Raw genomic sequence first — 8,226 nt, 5'->3', positions numbered from 1 at the left:
TTTGAGTATTTTCCCTTTCAATTAAGACCTAGACAACCAGGTGAGGGGAGTTCTTTACTAATTAGTGACCTTAAGTGCATAGCTTTCAGGTGTGACATATAATGCCCACATCAAACAACATCATCTATGCAATGGATCATCTCACAGTTCGGATAATGGATTATTTGTTTGTGGCATTAGCTATGGTAAAAATCCTTATTGACTGGCGGATTAGGAACAGCATTATTGGGTAATTTGTTCAGAACAAACAATACTTGAATTTGCTTTCTGTGAATGGTTTAGGAAATACATCCCTCAGCTTTTGAACCAAGTCAGCAGAGTGAAAAGTAGGAAGGAAAATGTTAAATAGTGTAATTACATAAATACTCAAGATATCCATGCCTGTAAGAGCACGATGGAATGTATGGGGTCCAAAGTATGATTGTATGATATGATTAGTATTTTTCACAAGCTTCCAAATTGGGTTTACTCTACTATGACATTGGTCAAATGTAAGGCTGATGTGTCTGTTACGGTCTGATGCAACTACAATTCAACTACAATGGTCAATTCTTATGGACAATTGCAGGGCGAGGGTTCACTTATCCAGCTCTGACACACAACTGTATACACAAACAACCTCTCATACTTAGCATGCCTGCATGCACTGCTTCTAATCAGGGCCCCAACACCTTCCAACTTGTCAGAGTAATTTTCTTAACCTAAATGATCTCTTTCATTAAATGAAACATTAATGTGGGTATTACAAACCCAGTTAAGGTCTGAAGCCTTGCCCCCAAAGCCCCTCCAACTTTTGGAAATCCATCCTCCAGATATACTTTGGGGGGGGGGGGATGTCAACTTCATAATCTCAAGCACCACCCCAACATCAGCATATGTGAAAATGGCCAGTTTCTAAGATAGGGGAAGATAAGCGTTTCCAGTGACATCATCAACCAAATAGTAGACAATTAGGAGGCAATGCCTACTCATAATTGGTTAAAATCACGAGATGCATACCAATGTCATGCAGGTTCAGGTAGGCTATTCAGGACAGCTCCCTCATTTCAAACTCGAGCCCCCTCAGTTTTAGTTTTACTGTATGTCCCTATATAAACTAGCAAAAAAGTTAAAATGATTAACAGGTTGGCGCACAATGGACAGGTCTCGCTTCGGTGTGTGTGTAGGGGGGCTATGGAAAGCCACTGAGTAGTTAGGTATGACTCCTTTGGGTTTCCATAAAAAGTGGGGAAAAAACACTTCTCATCTCTAAGGTTGGTTAAGTAAATAATGTGATACACCTCCGCCTCTAATATTTTATTTTGATTTATAAGGGCGGGGTCAAGTTTACAGTTGAAGCTGCTTCACTCAACTCTGCCTCACACCCCACCATTACCGAGTTGAAGTTAGCTTCTTAGCTGGCTGTAAAAAGCGTTAGTGTTATTAGCCTTATCCTATTTAGCTAGCTCGAACCAGCTAATCTGCCACAATGGATATCAGAAATTGGCTTTGTCAAAGTACCCAAACAAAGGAGGAGAGCGATTAGCAGCAGCATCAAACCACCAAGGCCGCCGCCAAGCCCAGCAGCGATGATGCTGACACGCCCCAGTTGTCTCTGTGTGCAGAGCCTACCCAGGATAATGGTTCCACTGCCGCCTCCACCTCCGACTGTTCCTGATGATCTTGGAACAGGGGAGCCGGCCCAGGTTAGCCTAGAATTCTACCCTAGCTGCAGGTTTTCTGTCTAAAAACGTTCATTTAATAGCAACTGGTTCAGAGGAAGAGACTGGCTGGAATACTCGGTTACTGCCGATGTGGCATTTTGTTTCCCTTGTCGAAAGTTCTGTGTTGGGTCCAATGCTAACACAGATAAGGCCTTCACTCAAGCTGGGTATTCTAACTGGAAGAATAATATTGATAGTACCAAAGGATTTTATGCACCAGCTCCAAGCAAATTATGACCTTACCAAATCTCCAGCAATACGTAGTGGACAGTACAGTAAGGACAGAGGAGGAGAGACTGAATATAAAATATTGTTCTTCAGCACGTTGGGATGCTGTCAATGGTGAAATGTCCTGCAATGATTCACTGGGCCATGTCTTCGCTATGCCGACCGTGCTTACTGCACTTAAACACTTTTGGGCCATCCACAGGTACATGCGAGAACTCATGTTCCACTTTGACAAACATGTTCAGTCAACACAGAAGAAGCATGCTACACCCAAGGAAAGCTTAACTAATCCAACTGGCATTTGAGGGGGATCTTACCAGAAGATTTCAGGGAGAATGGAATGATCGATTACTCAGGAAGTTCCACAGAACATCAAGGAGGCTGCAACTCTTTCGAAAAGGTAAAACTGAAAAATCTATCTGGTTGGTTTTTATCAAAATCTTGCTTTAATGTCTAAGGTGCTGTCCATGGCCATTGAACCTTCTTGGTCAAAAGCATTTGCACTTTTATGTTTGTGGTATAGCGTGATTTAATCATAATTCAATATAATTCCAATGCGCGAATCGGTATGTTTCGTCATAGAAATATATACATTGTATTATGGTTTTCTTGGTAGCCTATTGGTTACCCTTGCTGTAAACGGAAGTGTATTGTGCCATATTACAACGTGTTGCTGAACTCATGAGCGAGCGACAGGATATTTCATGTTTGAAGCGGACCTGTATAAGCCTATTTATTTGGCAAGACAGCTGTGCATGGCTGCATCTCACTGTAGTAGGCTATGTTTTGTTTTTTGGATCTCCGTTTACCTTTTGTTTACTGTTAATGTAACTAGCCTATATATAGATTGTATCATGCCTTTATCGATCTGATATTTTGTTTACTAGGCCTACTACTTGGTACCGCTGTTTTGTTCTGTTCGCATGAATTCGTTCACAGTTATCGGTACTCTAAGCCAAACTGCTATTCAGTATTTTTGTTTGCATGCATGAATAATTATGCTACAACTTTCAGTATTTAGCTAGCATTATTTTGGTAAGACAGCTGTATGTTCGGCTGCATTCACATAGGTCGTTTGTAATAAGTAAAGGACAGACCAAGGCGCAGCGTGTTGAGTGCTCATCTTCTTTTATTTTTGAGACAACACTTAAACAAAATAAACAAATGACAAACAACAGTTCCTTAAGGTACCACGACTATACGAAAAACAACCACCCACAAAACCCAAAGGAAAACAGGCTGCCTAAGTATGGCTTCCAATCAGAGACAACGAAAAACACCTGCCTCTGATTGGAAACCATACTTGGCCCAAACATGGAAAATGAAACATAGAAATAGAAAACTAGAACCAAAATCCCCTAGAACCAAAAAACCCCAAAACACACAAAACAAACCCCCCTGCCACGCCCTGACCATACTACTATGGCAATTGACCCTTTTCACTGGTCAGGACGTGACACTATCTATATTGTAGCCTATATTCATGACCAAAACGGCCTTGCTGTTTTAGGGTGTTGTCCATTGTGCTGATACAGTGCAGCAGAGATAGGCTACAGATTTCAAAAGCACTCAATGGCATTTTAACTTTATGTTTATTGTGGTATAGCGTGATTAAATAAGCAGAATTCAATATAATTCCAATGCAAGAACCCCAAAAAATGTTTGCCCCCTCACAATTTCAACTGCCCCCTTAGTCACTTTTATCCTGGCACCTGTTCTGCCACTGGCCAGCAGTCTAAATCATGGCAGCCTTGCAACACCACGTAATAGCTTCCTGAAATGTTAGGCTTAACATGAGAAAATTATGACCAAATAGGCCTACCAATAAACATATATGCATTAGCTGAAGCACAGCTATAAGCTACATGCCCTGGCACCACAGAAAGGCTATCATCAATTCAATAGGCAGCTGCATAGAAATGTCGCTGTTTCAGCACCATGGATGGCGATGAGTAGTCTATACTGTGAGTGTCTGACTCATTTAATCCTTTTATTTTATTTCAGGGAGGGGTTGGGAGGTCATGTGTAATGTAAAACGTAATATGAATTAATCCAATGTTCTGTTTAGGGTATGCTAAGGAATCTTCAGATCCAGGACATGGCTGGAGTCCACACAGGCCCTAACTCATCTCGTAACTGGTAAATGTTTTATCTGGTGTCATTCATATGGTTAATGCACCCGTTACCTGTGCTAAACTTGTGTCCACAGAAGTCTAATAAGCTAGGCAAAACAATTAACGTCCTCTCACTGTCAACTGTGTTTATTTTCAGCAAACTTAACATGAATACATATTTGAATAATGTGTCCCTGAACAAAGGGGGGGGTCAAAATAAAAAGTAACAGTCAGTGTCTGGTGTGGCCACCAGCTGCATTAAGTACTGCAGTGCATCTCCTCCTCATAGACTGCACCAGATTTGCCAGTTCTTGCTGTGAGATGTAACCCCACTCTTCCACCAAGGCACCTGCACGTTCCCGGACATTTCTGGGGGGAATGGCCCTAGCCCTCACCCTCCGATCCAACAGGTCCCAGATGTGCTCAATGGGATTGAGATCCGGGCTCTTCGCTGGTCAATGGCAGAACACTGACATTCCTGTCTTGCAGGAAATCACACACAGAACGAGCAGTATGGCTGGTGGCATTGTCATGCTGGAGGGTCATGTCAGGATGAGCCTGCAGGAAGGATACCACATGAGGGAGGAGGCTGTCTTCCCTGTAACGCACAGCGTTGCGATTGCCTGCAATGACAACAAGCTCAGTCTGATGATGCTGTGACACACCGCCCCAGACCATGACGGACCCTCCACCTCCAAATCGATCCCGCTCCCGAGTACAGGTCTCGGTGTAACGCTCATTCCTTCGACGATAAACGCGAATCTGACCATCACCCCTGGTGAGACAAAACCGCGACTGGTCAGTGAAGAACACTTTTTGCCAGTCCTGTCTGGTCCAGCGACGGTGGATTTGTGCCCATAGGCGACGTTGTTGCTGGTGATGTCTGGTGAGGACCTGCCTTACAACAGGCCTACAAGCCCTCAGTCCAGCCTCTCCAAGCCTATTGCGGACAGTCTGAGCACTGATGGAGAGATTGTGCGTTCCTGGTGTAATTCGGGCAGTTGTTGTTGCCATCCTGTACCTGTCCCGCAGGTGTGATGTTCGGATGTACCGATCCTGTGCAGGTGTTTTTACAGGTGGTATGCCACTGCGAGGACAATCAGCTGTCCGTCCTGTCTGCCTGTAGCGCTGTCTTAGGCGTCTCACAGTACGGACATTGCAATTTATTGCCCTGGCCACATCTGCAGTCCTCATGCCTCCTTGCAGCATGCCTAAGGCACGTTCACGCAGATGAGCAGGGACCCTGGGCATCTTTCTTTTCGTGTTTTACAGAGTCAGTAGAAAGGCCTCTTTAGTGTCCTAAGTTTTCATAACTGTGACTTTAATTGCCTACCGTCTGTAAGCTGTTTGTGTCTTAACGACCGTTCCACAGGTGCATGTTCATTAATTGTTTATGGTTCATTGAACAAGCATGGGAAACAGTGTTAAACCCTTTACAATGAAGATCTGTGAAGTTATTTGGATTTTTACGAAATTATCTTTAAAAGACAGAGTTTAGGAGGGACGATGGAAATGGAGCCATGCAGGCGCATGTACAGAGCCTGCAAAATGTGTACCAATCACTGTTTCCTTTAGACACCAGAGTATTCATATAAAGAGAAACATTGTTAGATGTGTGATTGAATTGTGAACCTTTTCTATGCTTGTATTGCACTAATCTTGTGGATTGTCTGTTTCTCCCTCTCTAGCAGGCCACCGCCCAGCAGTTGATCCGGCGCGCACTGTGTCTTGGGAGGGCAAGCAGGTAAGATTCCCACACTCTGGTCACTGCTTCCATTTCGGTGTGTCGGGGATTTTATCACAAAGTCTTTTGTAATGATATGATTTTGTGCACATTCTAATATTTAAATACTCTTGGCATGTAGTGGTTGTTTTAGGAATTTGCATGCTTCCTCTTTTATTCCGCTTGGTTTGCTGTGCTTTTTCTTCTCTCTTTTTTCAACATAACTATCTCCCCTGCAAGTGCATGTGGTGGGGGCTCAGCAGTCTACGGCGCTGCATCTCAGTGCTAGAGGCGTCACTACAGACACCCTGGTTCGATTCCAGGCTGTGTCACAACCGGCCGTGATTGGGAGTCGTGGGGCACAATTGGCCCATCGTCGTCAGAGTTTGGCCACTGTAGGACGCCATTGTAAATAAGAATTTGTTCCTAACTGACTTGCCTAGTTAAATAAAGGATAAATAAATAAAAAAATATTTTTTAAAAGTGCATGGTGATCTTGATGCTTCTTTACAATAAATATCAGGGGTCTGATTCTGGTGGCATGATGATTGATGCTTGACTGCCGTTTGACAAATAAAAAATATTCTCGCTCTTATCCATAATAATCTCATGTAGACTTCCTGTATCTACAAGATGTTGGCTAGAGCGCACGTGCCAAGACCAGAGTAGGCACATTTGCTATTTAACGCAACAGTTTTTGTGACAACTATCAGAAGAGTTGAACAATGAAATTTAGATTTTTATTTGGTACATGAAAATGTAACCACAAAAGTACATTTTGTGTGTCATCACACACTGATTTTGCAACCAATCAAATGTATTTATAAAGTCATTTTACATCAGCCGATGTCACAAAGAACAGAAACCCAGCCCAGAACCCCAAACAGCAAGCAATGCAGATGTAGGAGCACTGTGGCTAGGGAAAACTCCCTAGAAAGGCAGGAACCTAGGAAGAAACCTAGAGGAACCAGGCTATGAGGGGTGGTCAGTCCTCTTCTGGCTGTGCCGGGTTGAGATTATAACAGTACATGGCCAAGATGTTCAAACGTTCATAGATGTTCATAGATGGCCAAGATGTTCAAACATTCACCACTGGTGGGAAAATTAGCATATTTTCTTTACACAGATTTGAGAAAATCTGTCGCCAAATCGGATGGAAACACAGCTACTAAGCATACAAATAGAATAAAATAAATTAAGGATTGGCATAATGCTGGCATGCAGGACATGTTCAAAACATTTTGGACATGTTCAAAACATGTTGATACAACAGTAGCTAAGATGGGGAGAAGTCTGTCCATAATAAAGCGCTGCTCTTCCTTCTTAACAACACTATCAACAAGGCAGGTCCTACAGGCCCTAGTTTTGTCGCACCTGGACTTCTGTTTAGTTGTGTGGTCAGACGCCACAAAGAGGGACCTCGGAAAATTACAATTGGCTCAGAACAGAGCAGCACGGCTGGCCCTTACGTGTACATGGAGAGCTAACAATAATATGCATGTAAGTCTCTCATGGGTCAAAGAGGAGGAGAGATTGACTTCATCACTGCTTGTTTTTGTAAGAAGTGTTGACATGTTGAATGCACCGAGGCGTCCCTTTAAACTACTAGCACACAGCTTGGACACCCATGCATACCCCACAAGACACAAGAGGTGTCTTCACAGTCCCCAAGTCAAGAACAGAATATGGGAGGCGCAGAGTACTACATAGAGCCAAGACTACATGAAACTCTATTCCACATCAGGTAACTGATGCAAGCAGTAAAATCAGATTTACAAATCAGATAAAATACACCTTATGGAACAGCGGAGACTGTGAAGAGATTGTCATTATGTCATCCGTGATCGTTGGAAGCTCCTGTGACATACACCTCGTGCCCAAACCCACTGAATTGCTCCTCCACTTTGTCCCTATACTTGTGTCCTGACCTCTTGATTGATCTACGTAGGAGTTTATTTGCACTGTTGTCAATTGTCCCTATCACCTTGCCCTGTTTATAAGCAGCATCTCTCTCCTTCAGATTCCAAACAAGGCTACCATCAATCAATGGTTTTTGATTCAGGTAAGTTTTGAAAGACCCATTTATACATCATTTTTTAAAACCTGGTAACTAGCTACAACCTATGGCTACTACTGGTAAAAATGAAAACCTATTAGCCAGAGCGCTAGTGCACTCTGCCAGCTGTTGTTTGTCAACTGTGCTAAGCTGAATCATGCAAACCCTGCTGAAAAAGAACATCACTCCAATTGTAATAATTGTAATGGTTCTAGCGTCTTAATATCAAATGGGTGCATGGCCCACAAACACTATACACACTGAGTATACCAAACATCAGGAACACCTTCCTAATATTGAGTTGCACTCCATCCCTTTTGCCCTCAGAACAGCCTCAATTGTTGGTTGGCATGGACTCTACGAGGTGTCGAAAGTGTTTGGGGCATAGCTCTACGAGGTGTC

The 8,226-nt window shown here is 43.1% G+C and overlaps 1 long non-coding RNA gene across 1 annotated transcript; it reads left to right on the top strand.

Moving 5' to 3' along the window:
* The first annotated feature begins 792 nt into the window (after positions 1 to 792).
* Positions 793 to 6,248, top strand: LOC106603493 (uncharacterized). The gene is made up of 3 exons (XR_001328420.2): positions 793 to 2,331; positions 4,000 to 4,070; positions 5,734 to 6,248. It is a non-coding gene; the product is annotated as an uncharacterized lncRNA (long non-coding RNA).
* Positions 6,249 to 8,226: the final 1,978 nt, after the last annotated feature.

Source organism: Salmo salar, chromosome ssa04 (genome assembly GCF_905237065.1).
Source record: "Salmo salar chromosome ssa04, Ssal_v3.1, whole genome shotgun sequence".
Lineage (NCBI taxonomy): Eukaryota > Metazoa > Chordata > Actinopteri > Salmoniformes > Salmonidae > Salmo > Salmo salar.
The sequence above is the reverse complement of the archived record's forward strand: the minus strand, read 5'-3'. Positions and strand labels throughout refer to the sequence as shown.